Genomic DNA, 19795 nt, shown 5'->3' on the forward strand with positions numbered 1-19795 from the left:
CTTTATAATTTAGTTTTTGAATATAGATTTGCATAGTAGATTTAGTTCATATCTATCAAATTTATTAAATATTTCACAATCTACAAAAAAATTAAAATATCAAATATAAAATATTTAATGGAAAATATTTTTTTTATTAGATAAATAAGAAAACAGAAACTGCTAATTAGGTCAATTGGAAAATTGGATGTGTATTTTTAAATTTCCCCGTAATTGATGACATGGAAACTCTATTGGACTAAGGAATTAAGATGTTTGTTGGCTTCACTAGGTAATTTAAAGAACTTGGAGGAATCACATCTTCATAAATGTAAGGAAGTGAAATGTTTGTTTCCTTCTCTTAGACCGTTGGCCCACTTAATTGTGTTGAGGGCATTAAATTGATTGTTTAGTGATACATGAACTTCCATTTGAAGAGGTGAAAGGAGAAAGAGAAACATTGAGTGATTTGGACTCTTCCATTCACAACGACATAGTTCTACGACTCTAACTATTTAGAGGTTACAGGACAAGGATATGAGGGGTATCATTTTGTAAACGTGTTTTCTTCAACATTTTTGATATTATAGTGTCTTATTTTAGTAATTTGGAAGAGGATATAACACTTCCAACTACACTTGTATATTTATCATTTACGGTTTGTGATAATTTCATAAAAATATATATGATTTGTTGTCTTCCAAAACATCAAACAAGGGAAATTGTTTGTTGAAAGAAATTGGAGTTGTGATGTATGGAATGATTGTTACCTTTGAGGTATTTGAACACAAGTGGTTGTGTGAGGTTGAGGAGCATGTGCTGATCGGGGGCAGTTCTCACAACTTCAATGATTGTCCATTAGTGAGTATTCAAAGTTAGAAGAGATGGAAGGAATCCAACATTGTATGTCGTTACAAAATCTACATGTTGGAGATTGTACCAAATTGCAACATACAATTTTAAGGATATCGAATTTTAGATGTCGTTTAATTACATTGAAGGGATTTTTTAAAGGAGCAGTTATATTCAGGCTTGCTTCCTTTTTCCATATCCACTTGAAGTTCGTTACATGTCCCACCAAATTGTCAAAACTTGCACTTGTATTCATATAATTTGTGAGATATGTACTGTGTTCTTCCACGAAAATAAGTGTATATAAAGCTAGAATATATGAGAAGTCAACTTCAAATCTATTCAGGAATCCTTATTTTATCCATTAATCATTGTATAGATTAGATTTTAACTTTATTGATCGTATGTATGCATTTGAAATGAACCATTTCATTATTCCTTTCCTATTTGATATCACCAACATACATTAAAATAAGTAAATAAGTAAAGAAAATACTTCTTTACATCTCATGATTAAACATTTCATCTATCATTAAATGTTGAAACTAGAATTTACATTAAAAGATTGTATATATGCATTTGTTTTATGTAATTGAAATAAATGTAGAAATTATATTTTATGTTAAGGAAATGTATATATGCATTTGTTATATGCAATTCAAATGATTCTTATAATTATGCCTTTTTCATTTGTTATAATAATATATTATTTTTAATTAAATAAATAAATATTTCAAAGACGTGTCATTATTAATCTATTTAAAATTGTGAGTTATGTTTATGTATTTTCTGTAAGTTGGTGAATCACTTCCCATTTCGATTTTGGAAAATGAAATGTAAGAAAAGTTACATAGGATTTATTTGAATGCTTTTGTTGTAAATAAAAAATATAGAGCTACTTTGGATGTTCGAAATTTTATTATTACTTTTCAAACAATGATAATTAATAGTTAGACAAACAATGATGGCTAGTAGCTCAACAAAGTTACAACTTCTAGACAAACTGATCACCACTGAAATGCCCATGGATCAAACTTATAACATCAAGGAAAACTAGTCATAAGCCATTTAGTTCACCAATTAGTCATCTATATTATTGTCTCATATTGTTGCAACTCTTAACCTTGTGCTCTTGGGGCTTTGAAGTCCTACCATGTATTTAACTCTTCATAGTTTCCTCCAATCCAAGAACCACTTTTCTTATCATTCCCACTCAATCGAACTGTGGGATCGCAAATAATTGTAATTAGTAAATGTTCAATTATGGGATAATGATAATAAAAAGATCTATCTAATACTCTCATCACTTATGTTATTATACAAGGATGTTAAGTTTGGGGATGAAGTGTCTCTATAGAATATTGAAGAAGGATAAATCAAATGCAAAAGAATTTTATAACTTATAATCTTAATATTAAGTGTACACCCTATCCTATCCTCCTCATATAAGAATCAATTTCCCTTATTGAGTGCATGCGTAATATGCTTGACCTAATTATTAGAGGTTGATGACATATTGTCTTTTTGAAGATTCAATGCCAAATTTCTAACCAAGTTATCAACTTCCAATAAACCAATCCTTTGATTCTATTGAATCTACAAATTCATAATGTAGGTATGCTACATGATAAAAAGGTGCTCCCATTCATTGATCTTAGAGTAGGCTTCCAAAAGAGTCTTGTTATTAAAATTAATCTGGTATTTGCAACTTCTAAAAATTATTTTGGATTTATTGATATCAATTTTTTCTATGTTGGAATGATTTTTATCCATAAAAAATGACCTAAATCCCTAATGGGGAAACCCTTTTGATTCTGGTTTCTGAAGAGAAACCTTTTCTAGGATCTATAGAGGAGGAAAGAACTTTAATAGGATTAAGGACTACAAACTTATATACTTCCATGAAATTATATTTATTTTTTTAGTATTTCTTGAACCTAAGGATGAATTCCAAATAGAATTGAACTAAGGATATTTACAACCATTTGAACACAAGAAATAGTAAGAGTTACCATAAACTAGAGAAGCCTCAAGATGAACCTCTATCTATTTCTCTGGATTTTCCCACAAGCTTGTTGAGGTAGCATTATGTAATTGTTCCCTTATGATTATAGGTGTAAGAAGATACAAAATAAAGGATGGAGAAAACTATAAGGATTGAAAATTAAAGAGATCCCACAAATGAAAATAAGTGATTGAGAGAAGGGAAGGAGCTAGCCTAATATGGTTGGACTCCTTCACTTAAGCTTTATCAAACAAATCAAGGGATGTGCCTACAAAACAAAAAAGTTTAGGTTTATTAAATGTAATGTAGAGTGAAGAATCATCGAATGGAGACATACATTATATAAGTTGGTGTTTATTCCCCATGTTATCTCTTAAAGGAAACCTGGTTGCAGGAAAACCTTTAAGGTAACCTCTAACCTCTTTTAGGTTGAAAGTTGGTCCTTCAACTTGGAGAGGGATCTCTTGCCAAAAACTCAACTACTTTAGGTCATTGTAGTAGTAGGCTTTGCAAATGAGTTATGTGGCTAGATTTATCAAAAAATGAAGTTTGGTTTGGATACGTGAAAAATACTACCATTGGGCATGGAGTCTAACCCAATCAAGTACATATAAACACAGTTTCGATCAGCAAAAGCACAAAAGCAGGGTAGTGGCAATTCATTTGAAACTTTAAGGATTTTGGAAAGAAAATGGAGATTAGTGCAATAGTTAAGTGAACAACATTTTTTATTCCTGATAAATAAAGAAAGAGTTGCACAAAATATGAATCCCAATCTCATACTCTTTTTATCAGACATGAGGAAGTATAAAACAAGGAAAAAAAAGACACGGAATCATAACACGAGAATTTTTGTAACTTGCTCATGAAGATTACTTTCATTAAAATATGCTCAAAAATACACAAAGGATGATATATCTCAAATAAAATCCAACCATTTCTTCTTCTGCAGTCTTTGCTTATATAAACAATACAATAACTGAAATAGGTTTGTAGCTAAAAATAATTACAGTAATCCAATAATAGAAGTATAAAACTCTTAGGTACATGAATATGAAACTTTCCAAACCTATATGCATCTAAATATCATGTTGTTTCTAGAGTCATGGCTGGAGATAAGGATCAGCAAGTTGAATTTCGTGAGGTGGCATCTAAGTCAACAACTGTCCATGAGCCTTTTCCTCACAAAATTATGAAAAATAGGGTCCAATGATCCCTTCGAAAATCCAAAACTGTGATAATTGTTAGTAAACCGAGAGATTTTTTTTTTAAATGGTTCTATTGTGGACAAAAACCTCTTTCAATTTTACAAAATTTGTTCTTATTTATTAGAAAAGAGTTCCTGAAATTACTATTCTACATAGGAAAAAACAAATTTTTAAGTGACCATTTTTACAAAAATGTGTTGTTACTCCCGTTGTCAACGCATTGTCCTTTTTAATTTTCAAACATAATGTTGATACTCCCGTTTTTAGTACATTTATAAATTTATTGAACTCACAAAATCATTGATAGTTATCAACAAATACCCGATAACATTGACAATCTCGTTGTTAGCATATTCCTTGAATAATTTTTTGAACTCAAAAATCGTTGATAGTCCCATTATCAACATTTTTCTTGTTTATTACAAATATTTCACTGACACTGTAATTGTTAGCATAAAAAAAATTCAAACTTAAATAAATGTGATAACACCCCAAAAGCTAAAAATTCCCCTTAGAACAAATCTTTGCAAATGCAGGTTAGCCCTAAGTTTGCATAGAAAATGTTGATAGTAGGTCCAAGAAAATTAATAGGCATATCGAGGTTGTTATCGCCACCAAAACTAGGATATGTTATTACCCAATTATAACACCGACACACTCCATTATACCAATTGATGAAGAACATAATTTAATTGGATTGATCAATTTCCATAGCCAAAATTATTGAACCCATGCTTACGGTACTACAAAGGATCCTTCAATCTCCCAAACTAATGTAAATGGAATGATGAACTATCTACTCACTCATGAGACAATGAATGTGATGTGAAACGATCAATATGAAAATAGAGCTATGAGATATAACATATCATGTTACCCCCATTTTTCAATAGTATTGCAATCTCAAGCTTTGAAGCTATGTTAGCCCACTTGTCTACCACATAGTTGAGGTGTCTTTTGACATGGAAATAGGAGGAATCTAAAAAGGGATTGGAATCCTTTTTAATACAAATGATACTTTTTTTCAAGTTCTTTCCCTTTGGCATCACAAATCATTCATGGATTTGATCATGGTCATGGAATCTCCAATAATTTTAAACAAGTTGATCATTTCCTCCTTTGCAATCAATATCCCTTACTTGGTGAGTAAGATTTTTCCTAGTTATATTAACTTGGTCCTCATCCTTATGAAAAATTGGAGTCCATTTTCTCCCAAGATCAATAATTATTCCCCTCTCTCTTTCCACCATTATGTCTTTAAAGAAAATTTAAAATGTATATGGTTAATATTATAAAAGTAGTGTTACATGTTTTATTAGTTTATGATAATGAAAATTGTAAAATTTATAGGTATTTAAAAGATATATAAAAATTATATAATTTAATATTTTAAAAATGTGTTACATTTTTTATTATTTTTTGGTAATGAAAATTGTAAAACTAATATCTTTTTAAATATAGGAAATCAAGTACAGTGTGATAAGGATGCATGGGAACATAGTAGAGAACTAGAAAAAGGAAGTACATGCATGTATATGGGAAAGATAAGAGACGGTAGGAGGATATGAGCCATATTGTTTTCATCTCAACCCATCATGCCTCTCCATTACCTGATTGCCAAGCTATTATTGTTGCAAGAAGTCAAGATTCACACATTAAATAAGGTAATTAAGGTTCAAACTTTGCTTTATTATATATCAATAATCTAGAATAGAGCTTATACTTTTGAGTGGAAATGTGATAAACATTGGCTATTTAAATGGATGGCAGTAGTTACAACCAACTATAAAGTTATACCAAAGAGGGGAAGGGTTATATTTTCTATTGATAATATAATTTTTTATCTAACTTTGTATATTCTAAGCGAAACAATTGGAGGAATTGGTTTGCAAGGCCCATTTTAAGGGTGGGTCCCATTTTGGTATTTATGATTAAAACAATTCAAGGCTTATTTTAGGGATATAATGAAACCTTTTGTAATGAAAAGTTTCCAACAATAAATCTCAACTCCTCAAAGTTATTCTACATGCTATTAGAATTCTAACACTAAGGAAATCACCTAAATTAGATTTCACATGTATAAGTTATTCCCCCTATTAGTTTACCTATCCTATTGAGCATAAATCCTTATTACCCACATGTGGGGCTAGTCTTCTATTAGACTTCCAAGAATATTATAAAGGATACAAAACTATAATATTTATTAAGAATTGAGGCATGGAAAAACTCTAACCCTAACTATAGATGGCTACGAGGCTATTCCAAATAATGGGAAATTTATCAATAGTACATTGCATAGATATTGGACTAGACCCTATGATGAACAAACCCATATGTTGTCTTTCATTTAGTGTCGTGTCTACAAGAAATAAAATCTTCATTGTTTCAAAAGTTTGGCTACTCAATAAAGTAAGATAGTGAGGAATTATCTCAATAACCTTTGATAATAAAGTGAGATAGTGAGGAATTATCTCAATAAAGTAAGATAATGAGGAATTATCTCAATAACCTTGGAGATAGAACTATGGGCTTATTTCGTTGTAATAGGTTCATGAGTAGGAAACCCTTCTGTTGATTGTATGAATTTGTGAACGCCAATTCATGAATGGAAGCCACTTTATTATTTCTCTATGAAAATTGGATGTAGATGGATGTCATATTCAAAGCCACGTATTGGTTTCTTTATGAGAATTATGAATTTCATTGTGCGAGTTGGGAAAGTTGTGGGGGAATTAGGGCATTGGTGAGGAGTGTGAGCAATGAGAAATTGGAGGAGAAGGTAACAAAATCTTTCAAAATAAGTATCGAGCCCCTCCCAGATACGATATATATTGTGCCAAGTATAGTGAAAAGACACACAACGACATGGGGTTCTAAATTGTAAAGTTTTCGTGATTTTTCCAACTCCGACAAGGGGATGGGTATTTTTGTTTATGTAATCAAATGATAATGGAGATGGAGAGGGACTAGGATGGCCAAATCAAAAATCCGAATGAACTTGCAATTGAGATAAGTTCAATGGAGAAGAAATGGTTTGACTATGCCAAGAATATCTATAATGGAGTTGAATGCACTCACTACACTTGGGTTGTATGGAGGATCACTACCAAAGTTGGTTGTGCCAAGATTATATGGAACTCGGGAGATACTTTAATAACCTGCATTTTTTATCCACCAGGGAACTGCATTGCAACCAAACCTTACTGAAATTTACAAACTTAAGGATTTGTGTAATTATAAATATGAACACTAACCATTCAACTCTCTTCCTCAAAATTCATTCGTTATTTGTTCATGTATGTACAAAACATATTGTATTATGTCAATATAAATATTTTTTTCACTTCTAATAAGTAAAACTTATTGCATGGATTTATTTTTGAAGAACACATATGAAATTAATATAATGTATGAAAAATACATTTGCATTAATATAATTTAAGTGAAGATATTCCAATGCTATTATAGACTTAAACACATAATCCAATATTTATGTTATATTATCTAAATTATATGGATTTTTTTATGAACATAGTTGTGATTAGTATAATAGTTATGGAATTCCCCTGGGATGCTTACTTGTAAAGTCTATGAAATGTTGAAAATGATAAGTAAATGTGCGTACAAAGTTTTATGTACATTAAATAGTTCATATTTTAAGTTTCTTCTTCCTATATATTCATAGTTGAGGCAACTTCAATTCAACATCAATGAAATCTCAACCAATAGTAAGATAACAACTTGGAAAGCATGTTCAACAATTTTCCCTTTTCACACTAAATCTTCTAAATTTCTAAATATTCTCACAATCATTATAATCTATGATCCTAATAGGAGAGAGTTAATAAGTGTAGGAATTAATTTTTTTAGCAATGATATTTTGATGAGGCAAAATTCATTCTTGATGTTGAAAGTTTCCAACATCAATGAGGGATTATTTTTTCCAACTTACCAGATTTAAGAAATTGTAATATCTCATTCTAGAGTCCCAATCTTGTAAACAAAACTACTTAGAATAAATTATAAATGTGTATTTCAACTACATAATCATTTTTTTCTTTTCATTACACAACATATATTTTTTTTGCAGAACATATTAAAAACACATTTAAAATATATAAAATAATAACAAAAACACTTGGATACCACCTGATTGAATATACCACTCTCCCAACTAGTAATAGTGCATCCAAATGTAATTTTCAGCTTAAAATTATCTCAAAGTTAAACTAATCTATGTCTACATTATAGAGAAGTTTGGATCTAAATATGTTCTTTGAAGTTGACATGGAAGAATTAAATCATTAAGCATTTATTTGCAAAAAATTGTGAGGTCTCTGCAACTATACCATGATTTTTAAACTCCACATATGTTTTTACCATTTTTGGCTAATGATGTTAAAATTTCTTCACTTTCATAAAATTGCATGGCAACCTTAATCTCCAACAATATTTCAATAATATTTCCATTTGTTGTTTTTCCATTGGATTGCTAGAAAATTTTCTCTCTTTCTCCTCAGTTGATATATATCTTCCTTCATAAAATTTTATAATATAATAATATGCATCTATCAAGCTATATCAAGATGAAAAAAATAGAAACAATTAGGCAAATATACTATCAAAAGTTTTCTAACATATAATATAGAAAGTATAAGCCTTGGGAGTAGCCGACAAAAAAGATTTCATCCATTTGGCGGCTTTCATTGTTAGAAAATGTCATCATAAGATCCAAATCACACCATACAGTTTCTTGAATATCATTATTTTCTAAATCTATACCTTGGATGAATGCTTCTAAATGAAGTAACTAGGAAACCGAACTGCCAATCACAATGTGGAACATTTGAATACACTATTTTGTTGACAGGAAAAGGATGCCAAAATGGGAAATGGGATGCCATAATTAGTTGTCAATTATTGCAATCACATAGGGTACCAATAGATTTTTGTCTAAAATATCACAGAAACTCTTCTTGTCAATGATAATCCATCTAGAATTATTGGTAGAGAAATCACTAGTACAAAATGTGGAGACCACTAGAAAAAGTCAAATATGTCAACAGAATGTTCAAGGAGATTATTTTGATCACTTCTAATACAATGAATTTTCCATTATGAATCCTCTTGCAATGAAATGTCCATTATGAATCCTCTTTTTGTTGTCTTCGGCCAGTGTTATACTTTCTACCATTCCTTTGCATCATTTAAAATGAAATAGAGTGTTATATTTGGTATTGGAGCAAATTGGATGAGGTGAATTATAACATTTAAAATTTGAATTTTAAACTAAAATAGACCCATCACCATTTATGTAGACTGTGTTGCCACCTCATTTTTTCACTTACTCAGTCATCCACAAACTGTGATCCAGATATGAATTTCACTTACTTAGCCATTTGCAAAGGCGTAGTCTACTTGTTAGAATTTTTGGAGATGGATGTGAAATTTATATGGATAATCATACATACCACGATGAAGATTATTACAGGGTCTCTTGATTTCCTGGCGACTCTTCCCAGCTACACCCATTTTAGGCATGGGAGATGGAAGATAATGATGAAAGGGCATAACCATGTATATCGCTTGCCATCGAATGTCATATACTCAATGTCGTTTACTCCACACCATTATCCAAACATATATAGAGTAACATATTTTAAATTAAACCTCTAGTATTATCCATCATATTCTTATCATAGGTGACAAGGTTCTTCACAAACATGATTGTTAAGACTCTAAATGAAATACATAAAACTACATCTATTTGTGATGAGCAATACCAGGAGGTTGCGAAAAAAGAAGTTGACCTACTAGCATGGATGAGTGTGATTTGGCATTGTCACATTGATATGTGTAACAACCAAAGTTCTTGTACTAAAATTTAATAAAGGAAAGTAAGACCAAGGTCAAGTGACACTTATTCCAAGCTGAATATTGGGAAGAATATCCTAGTGGGCATCACTTGTTGTGTTTATAGCTAAGGGAAATTAGCAAAGGCAATGGCAAAGTCTTTGAAAAGGAAAAAATGTATTATTGGCATATTATTTATGAAAATAAAGGAAATTAGGAGAAAAGGGAGGTGAAAGGTCACAGGTTGCATGTGAGGAAGAAATTGAAGGAAAATTAAGGAAAATGAATAAATTAGAGGCATCAATAAAAAAAGGACATTAGAGAATTCGTTTTTAGCCTTTTTTCAGTGCAATTTTAGATTTAGTCTCAGAGAGGAGAAGAGCACCAACAAGAGAAGGAGATCAAGCAAGAAAAGGAAGGATAAAAAAAGGAAAAGAAGGACAAGGAAAGGAAAGGAAAGCAAGGAGCAAGGAAGGAAAGGTTGGATCAAGGAGTTTTAGAAAGAATACTTACCAGTAATAGATTATGTGTATGGTTTCCTAGCTATTTTTGGGATGCATGGCATATGCATGTGTGTATTTTGGTTCCTTTGTTGTTAGTGGCATGGATTTTTCCGGGTTTTTGACAGTGGTTTCAGCCTTGCCTTTCCATTTATGTATATCCATGGTGTGATGGGACTTTGTCTTAGCTGAGCTATGTATTGTCAGAAGGTTTTGGATCTGGGTGAGGTGGTCTAAGAAAATCCCGAGGGTTGGCTGTGGAGATGGTTTTCTCTAGGAAGCCCTCAATAGGTGGGTGGAGACAAGAAAATTCCTCAAGATATGGTGAAGGAATTCTAAGGCATCCAAGCTTGGTTTGGTTTTGTGATCTCAGGACTGGTTTAGGTGAGATCACAGTATGGTGAGGGTGGAGGTGGTTTAACCTCTTGATTCCCTTCGTTGTTTATGGATGGTTTTATCCCATGATATCCCACATTAATTCTTGGAATATGGCATAGTGGTGATTAGCTGAAAGAAATATTTGGTTCAGCCCAATCTAGGGTTGGGTGGTACGTGCAAGTCCTTGAATATGTTGGATTTTTCATATGGTTAATAAGATCTAAGTTCTTCTTACTTTTTATGAGTAAATTTACTTGTTATTATGTGGCTTTAATGGTTGTTATCTCATTATTATTTATATGGTTATTTGTTGGTTATAAGCATGGTTAATTGAGACATCTATGTATGGCTCTTAAAACATTGATATTAATTAATGTCTGGATAATGTATGAAAGACATAATTGGTGTTATGAAAGCTATTTTGAGAAGGAATTGTTCCTTCTTGTTTATCCTTAAATAAATTTTCATATCATTATATTCATATTCTCATTCATGACTTATAGTTGGAGGAATGTCAGTCTCTTTTGGGAGAGGTCAGGTCAAGCACTGGTTTAAGTTTTGGTTCATAAGATTTTTTTCGATGTCATTTGTCATCTCTTGAAGTTTCACTAAGTTCTAGGAAGAGGCCTGAGTCCTAGCCTTGAAATCCTGGCTCAAAATTTGAGGTCACTGGCATAGAACTGACTGGAAAAAGTCCATAATCGCATGAAGGAAGCCTTATCAGTGCGACTAGAGGGCTATAATCGCTTGCATGCCTTGTAAAGGGAGCGGCTAGGGCTCTAGGTTAGTGAAAAAGAGAGTCATCTTAAGGAATGTACACTTGGAGGGGTTGGGTTGTTCCTAGAGGTCCTATAGCACCCGAGGGAAGCCAGTAAGGTCTTAAGTTGTTGACTCCATTTCCTTAAGGTAATTTAGGAGGTTGAATCTTATCATAGTTACCCTCATATCATGTTTACTATGGGAAAACTTGTGAAAGTGGGTAAATGTGGGAGGTGGCATGTTATAGGGTGGTATTAGAGCCAGGGTGTGCTCTCTGTGGGTAAAAATTGGTGTTTTCATGGATATGGTTATGATGCATGGGGTCATGGTGTACAATTGGTATGGTCATACATGATGTTGTTATGTTGATATGGTTATAACTATATGTGTATCACACTAATGTGGACTAGTCTTGTAGTTGAGATAAGCCTCCCATGAACATCAATGAGGTATGGATTTGATTTTGGTATCTATTTCGTTATCTGACATGGTACACTTGAAAGAAGTAGAGAAAGAAAATATGATGAGAAAAATGGTTGAATACAGTTCCTGTGACTCTCCCTACATATTAATTGGGAAACAAGAAGGAGAGCATTCTCCTAGTATAGCATATACATTGAGGAGTTTGAGGGTAGAGATCAAAAGTTACAAAGCGGACAATGACAGGTTGGTTGAGCATCAAGAAAGGCTTGTAAGGGCTTAGGAAAAGTAGGTATAGGTCAATGCATCAATTATTCGGAGATTTTTAGCGTTATATAGACAAGGATGGTTGAGGATCAGTCAACAGATGAAAGAGAAAAGTAATGGAGAATATGGTAGCAAGTCTCGGTCTGGATACAAGTTGGATAGAGGGGATAAAGTTAGAGGTGTATGATCGATGGATACTCCTAACATGAGGACTAGTATGTATGCACATCATTCTAGTTCCTTATTCAAGAGACATCATCACAGTCATCACCATCATCATCTTGATATGAGGAGTGAGTACTTACCTGAGCAGTTCAAGAAAGACAAACCACCTACATTTGATGGAGAGATGAAGAAGTGAGAAGATGTAGAGGAATGGTTGCTTGGGATGAAGAAATTATTCAGATTCCACAACTATTCAGAGAACATGAAAGCCAAGATAGCCACCTTCAATCTCAAAGGGAAATTAGATACTTGGTGGGAAGATGTGAAGAATGTCAAGGGAATTCGAGAAGATGAGATTATTTGTGATGAATTTGAGAGACTCTTCAAGAAGAAGTACATGTTATAGAGGTACTATGATGATAGAGCTAAGGAGTTTTATGAGCTACATATGAGTTCTATGATAGATGATGAGTAAGCAGTAGATTCCTAGAGCTATTGAGGTATGTACTTTATCTCAAGGATGAGAAGGCTAAGATCGAAAGATTCATTAATGGGATGTCAGTAACATATAGAGACCATATTGATTTTGATGAGCCTAGATCATTGGAGGAAGCCATTAGGAAGCTAAATCATTGTTATGAAAGCATAAAGTCGAGCCTAAGAATGAATTGAAAGGAAATGTGAAAGTTACAGGGAAGTGGCCATTGAAGCGAGGAAGACCTCAGGATGTAGGTGAGAAAGAAAATGTGGTTCCTTACAAGAAGTTCAAGGTAGTTGAGAAGGGACATGGGTCGCAACCTAGAGAGTAGCAGAACCGAGGTGATGGTAGAGGACCATTTTAGTGTTGCATATGTGGAAAATATCATCGCAAGAAGGATTGTCCATTGTACCAGGGTGGTAGGCCTCATATATATAATGATCAAGAGGTGCATATAGTTGGGGATGTTTGTCATAGCATTCCTTAGATATGCACTTGTGGACAAAAAGCAAGAACATCATCAATCATCCATTATTGAGATGGAAGGTAATATTTGTGGTTGAGTTGTTTCTATTTTGATTGATCTTGGATGTAATTATAGTAATGTTAATCCTCACTTGGTGGATAGGTGTGGCTTGATAAAAGAAGTGCATGCAGAGTCTTGGTTAGTGCAGTTAGCTATAAGTACTAAGAAGAGAGTTCATCACTGGGTAATAACTTTTGCATTCGAGTTGTATGGTATTCCTATATCATCACATCTAAATGTACTGCCATTGGGATCATATAGTATGATTTTGGGTATGGATTGCTTGTACCTTCACAGGACCAAAGTATATTTTCATAAACAGGCTTCTGAGTGCTTGGATGATAATGGAGAAAATATAATCTTGCAAGGAAATAAGAAGCCTACATCAGTGAGAATGGTCACCACTATGTAGGCTAAGCATAGTTGAAGGAAAGGATGTGTGATGTTTGTAGCCCACATCTATGATGACAAGGGCAAGGATGCTAAGGATGCAAAAATGTTCAAGAGGTACCATGTATTACAACAGTTTTAGGAAGTGTTTCGAGCAGAGATTCTAGAGTTTCCTCCCCATAGGGAAGTGGAATTTTCTATTGAGTTGGTACCAGGGACAACACCAGCATCAAAGGGACCTTACATGATGAGCATACCAGAGTTAGTAGAGTCGAGGTTGCAACTAAAGGAAATTCTTGATAAGGGATACATTAGGCCAGGTGTATCACCTTGGGTTGCACCAATATTTTTCATGAATAAGAAGGATGGTACTCTTAGGTTGTGCATTGATTACAAGCAACTGAACAAGGTGACGATCAAGAACAGGTACCCATTGTCGGGGATTGATGACTTGTTTGATCAGTTTAAAGGAGAATCAATGTTCTCGAAGATTGATCTGGGATCAAGATATCATCAAGTACGCATCAAGGAAGAGGACATATACAAGATTTATTTCAAAACTAGGCCTGTGCATTATGATTTTGTTGTAGTTCCATTCGGTTTGACTAATCATCCAACTAATTTTATGTGCTTGAAGAATATCATGTTGCATCCCTATCTGGAAAAGTTTGTTATTGTATTCATTGATGCCATCTTGATATATTCTAAGAATGAGAAATATCATGCCAAGCATTTAGCAGTAGTTTTGAGATTTATAAGAGAGCATAAATTGTATGCCAAGATTAGCAAGTGTAGTTTCTTTCAGACATAGGTCCATTACTTGGGATATGTTGTTTCCAAAGAAGGCATAGCAGTAAATCCAGAAAAGATAAGGGACATCATGGAGTGGACAAGTCTTAAGAATGTCGATGAAGTCATATCATTCATGGAGTTAGAAGGTTACTACAAGAGGTTCATCCAAAAATTCTCACACATTGCATATCCCATTACATATTTTCAGAAGAAAGGGAAGAAATTTCAATGGAAAGAGGAATGTGTTGCAAGTTTTGAGCAGCTGAAGTAGTTGTTGACAAATGCTCCAGTTCGCAATATTATTGATCCAGATAAAGGGTTTGTGGTGTGTACAAATGCCTGTAAGAGAGGACTTGGTGGATTCTTGACGTAGGAGGGACAGGTGGTAAGTTATGAGTCCAGGAAACTAAATGAGAACGAGAAGAACTATGTGACTCATGATGTTGATTTGGAAGATATTATCCATGCATTGAAGATGTAAAGGCATTATCTTCTTGGCAAGAGATTTGTATTGATCAGTGACCATAGTGGGTTGAGATATCTATTTGACCAACCAAATTTGGATTCCAAGCAAGCTAGATGGCTCACCACACTCAGTGAGTTTGACAATGAGGTCAAATACATCGGGGGTAAGGAAAATAGGGTCACGGATGCTCTCAGTAGGAGAGTGAAAATGAACCGTGTTGTAGTAGTGAGCTTGTATGGGACATATTTACAAGATTAGATCTTACAGGAAGGGAGAAATGATGACAAGTACAAGGAGCTTAGGCACAGGTTACAACAATAGGGTACAGGTGATTAGGATGTGGACTATCATCTCATGGAAAATGGCTTGGTGAGATTCAGGGACATGATCTATGTGTCAGATGATAGTGGGATCAACAAGCTTATCTTGAGGGAGTTTCATGTCAAGCCATACTCAGGTCACCCAAGATATCAAAAGACGTTGACAACAATGAAGAAGTTCTACTACTGGATGAATCTGAAGAAGGAAATGGTAGAGTTCATGGCTAGATGTTTGGATTGTCAGCAGGCAAAAGTAGAATGTAAGAATCCAGGTGCATTGCTTCAGCCTATTCCGATTCCAAAAAGGAAATGTGAGGTCATTTCCATGGACTTCATTTCAGGTCTTCCAAGGACATCGAGGAAACATGATTTTATCATGGTTATGGTAGACAGGTTGAGCAAGGTATCTCACTTCATTCTAGTGAAGACTACATATTTAGCTAGTGATGTGGCACATGTATTCATCAAGGAGATCGTGAGATTGCATGGTGCTCTAAAGAAGATTGTCTCAAATACGGATGCTAAGTTCACTTCCAAGTTTTGGAAGGAGATGTTTACAAGTTTTGGGATATATTTGTCCTTCAGTACAAGTTATCATATGCATACAGATGCATAGACAAGCAGGGTTAATAGGATTCTGGAGGATATGTTGAGGATGTATGTGATTCATCAACAGAGGAGATGGGAGGAGTACCTTCCATTAGTTGATTTTTCTTACAACAATGGTTATTAGGCACTAGTAGAAAATGAGAAATTAGTGACTAGGTGACTAAAAAAGTTAGTCACCACAACTTTTCCAAGTGAAATACTACCAAAAATGAGTAATCTTAAGTGACCAAGCTAGAAACGACTAACATAAATGACTAATTTAGTCCTGGGTTAAAATATATGACTGGCTAATAATTAGTACAACTAAAAATGACTAACATGAATGACTAATTTAGTTTAGGAACAAAAATACGACTACCTAACAAATACTACAATAATACAAATTAGTCATTTATGTTAGTCATTTTAATTGTGTCACTTCAACAATCTAAACTTACAAGTGATAGGGGGTTCAAAGACTGTTATACTTCCTTAAACACTTGTTTATTGGATCAATGGATTATTAGAGTTATGGAGATGATTATAATCTTTAGGGTTATATCCTTTGATCACATTCATAGAGAATTAAATTCAAAGGTTGACAAATTATCCAAAATGGGAGTGGTCTTACAGCTAGGTCAAATACATTATGAATAATAACTCCAAGGAGAAGTGTTGTTAGTAGAGGACACATTTCCTTTAGTTGAAGACTTAACTTCTCATGCACATCTACATTTTTTATTATTATGGTCCTATCCATTTAACTTAGGATACTAGTTTTTAACATGGATATCAAGTTGTTTATTGAGTTTGAATGTACATTATGAACATAACAATATTAGACTCTTATGAAATTGTTTTGAATCCTTGGGGATTTTGATATTGTCTGAACATTAGATGTTTCACATATTAGAATATCACATCATATATGTGAAGTAGATTTAGTATATGTTAGATGATGCAAATTACACCTTTGCATTAATACTCTGTCCATCCCACCAGTGAACCAAGATCTGATTAGAATTTATGTGAATTCTTAAATTAAATAAGAACTCAATATCAATAAACTATGGATATGACCCCTTAACCAAAATGCCATATTGGGGCATTTGGAAAGGCATCCACATGCACCCACATTATTTCCAAAAGTTTAACCCATAGAGCTATATGTGGAGTTGAATATGGAGTTGTAGCTAGTGATGCACAGGTATCATGTGATGATTGAACTTAAGGATGACTACTTATGTATATGGGTGATTGAATGTCAACCCATGGATATATATATGACACCAAAATATCTGACGTTGATGAATATTTTCAAGTACATATGGGCGGAAACTCTAATGTCGTACTCTGACAGTTTGGTAGTATTGTCAAATTTTACTTGCATTTTTGTATTTAAAAAAAAAAAAAATCCCATATTATCATATATCTTACGATACTTTAGTCGTATATCCGATGACAATTGAAACTTGGTCGAATATCTAAAGAGCATTCAATTTTTGTTAGATATCTGACAATTAGCCAAGTCAATTACCCATCAAAATACCATAAATATTACACTATATCTATGAAATATATAATACCATAAACATTACACTCTATCTATGAAATATATAATACCATAAACATTACATTAATATCTATGAAATATATAAATTTTAAAAAAATACATATAAAAAGGTGGATTTTCATATCTTTATTATTTTTTATATTAGTAGTATTATTGTTAGAGGTTTTTGTCTTTGTCTAATTTTCTTTTAAATTTATAAAAAAATTCTTAAAATGATTAGTTTCAACCATATAATTTTATAGAATGTCAAAGATTTTTTTTAACACTAAATTTATTTATACATTAAAAAAAAAATTAAGTATCTAAAATTTAAAACTTACACTAAAATTATATCGTCAAATTTGCTAAAACTTAAATAAATAAATAAAAACAAAAACCAGTGCTATTATTAGGCCCAGTCGAAATCGCAGGAGGTCCTTTCTTAGCAGGAGGAGGGCGCGTTTGAGGAAGACCACTACTATCTTTTTGTGGTCGCACTAGCCCTAGCAATCTAGCATTGGATGCCTTATTCTAGATTTGATAGTAGTCCCAATGAGGATGATGATGATTGTACTCTATATCCAAAGTATGGGAATAATTATCATGGGCCTGTGGAGGACAAACCTTCTCTGAAATTACGGGCGTTTGTGGAGAGAGGCCTTACCAGAATTAGTGTGTCACCCGCAACTTCTACCAGTTCTTCTACTGCTTTTACAATCCAAGGCAATGTCTATCTAGATGGGTATGTACCAGATCATGTTGTTTCTGTATAAATTCAATTTTTGATTATTTTTTACACTTGGTTCTAGGTATCTCCTTTCATTTACCTTATCTGAGTAGACTCTCTTAGTCACGTAAGGCCATAATTTTTTGAACAAGAATTTATTATCGTGTTTTAAAATCAACCCAACCTGGTGAGGCCTTTCTGTCATGACCAAATGGCCTTTCAAGGCCAAGCTAACCTAGTAAAAGCTTCCAGTCAGGACCTTACTCTCTTTAGGACTATCCCAACTCAGCGAGACCTTACCACCTTTTAGGACCAACAAAAAGTTTTAGTCAACACCTTATCTAACTGAGAATAAATTCATTAGTCCCATGTCCTATTCTTCATCCTTCTATTACTGAGAAAAATCAAGTTAGCGAAGATTCTTAGTTACCCTAGCATAGCATTAGAAGGGTTGATGAGGACGTTGCAGGCTAGTTGGTTGGGATGATCAGTACAGGAAGGGGAAAGGGGTGTATTAATGTGAAATGAAATACCAACACATCGACATGCCAATGTGGTAAGATAGCATGCAACAACCCATAGATAATAACTGTGAAGAAAAGATGATTTGAAAAGGCATAGCAGTGAAATCATCGGAGATGTTAGTATCCTAGTGTGGTGGATGTTATCACATCAACATGGGGACATGCATCTGAAAGTCAAATTCCATATTGGAAAATCTTTCGGTGCAGGTATGCTTTATAAAACATCTGTTTCACAACTATTATGCATATGGAACACTTAACAACAGGAAGGAAGAATTGACTCTCTATTAGTGGAGGGGTTGTAGTTGGGCCCACATAATTGCTTGAAAATTTTGAGCTATCTCGGGGAATTGGATGGTGAAAATAAATAGTTGATAGACAATTCAATTGGATTTTGCATGATGAATGGTGGAAAAATTGAGAGCTATTGCTATCACTTATCAAAGTCTTCATAACCCAACTTAAATTGTACATGGAATAACCAAGCTTCTGGTTAACATTGTATCTTCAAGGCTTGAAGCCAAAATCTATGTAGGTTCCTTGCAGATAGTAAGGTCCCAATCAACCAATAAAGTAGTCTTTTAGTTAGTACCAACCCAATACTGTCTTATGAGACTAACTATTTAGATTTTGTTGTCTGGTTCATTCATGCTTTGTTGACATCGTGATCACGCGAAAAACATTCTAAAAACAATAGTAGCTAATATGATCCTTGGTAATGATCTTGTGTACATGCATGCTTTCTCATTTTTAGACAAATGCTCAGGAGTGAATTTGTAGAACCTTATTTGATAACATTTTTTGAGTTAATTCATTGCTTCCCATTTCTTTTAGGGATTAAACAAGAAAACACTTTTTAAGTGCCAATCTTCCATTTTTACTTAAATTACAAGTTTTATTTATTTTGTTGTATGTTCTACGTTGTATTCTGTGAAGAAATTATGTTAGGACAATTAAAACAAAATTTACTAGAATATGTGCATTTTTTCACTGGTCTTAAAGAGTTTAGAACACCTTGCTAAGAATTTTATGGATGATAACCTTAA

Source organism: Pinus tabuliformis, chromosome 7 (assembly GCF_031772625.1).
Source record: "Pinus tabuliformis cultivar Carrire ecotype Pingquan chromosome 7, CPIR1, whole genome shotgun sequence".
In the NCBI taxonomy this organism is placed as follows: Eukaryota; Viridiplantae; Streptophyta; class Pinopsida; order Pinales; family Pinaceae; genus Pinus; species Pinus tabuliformis.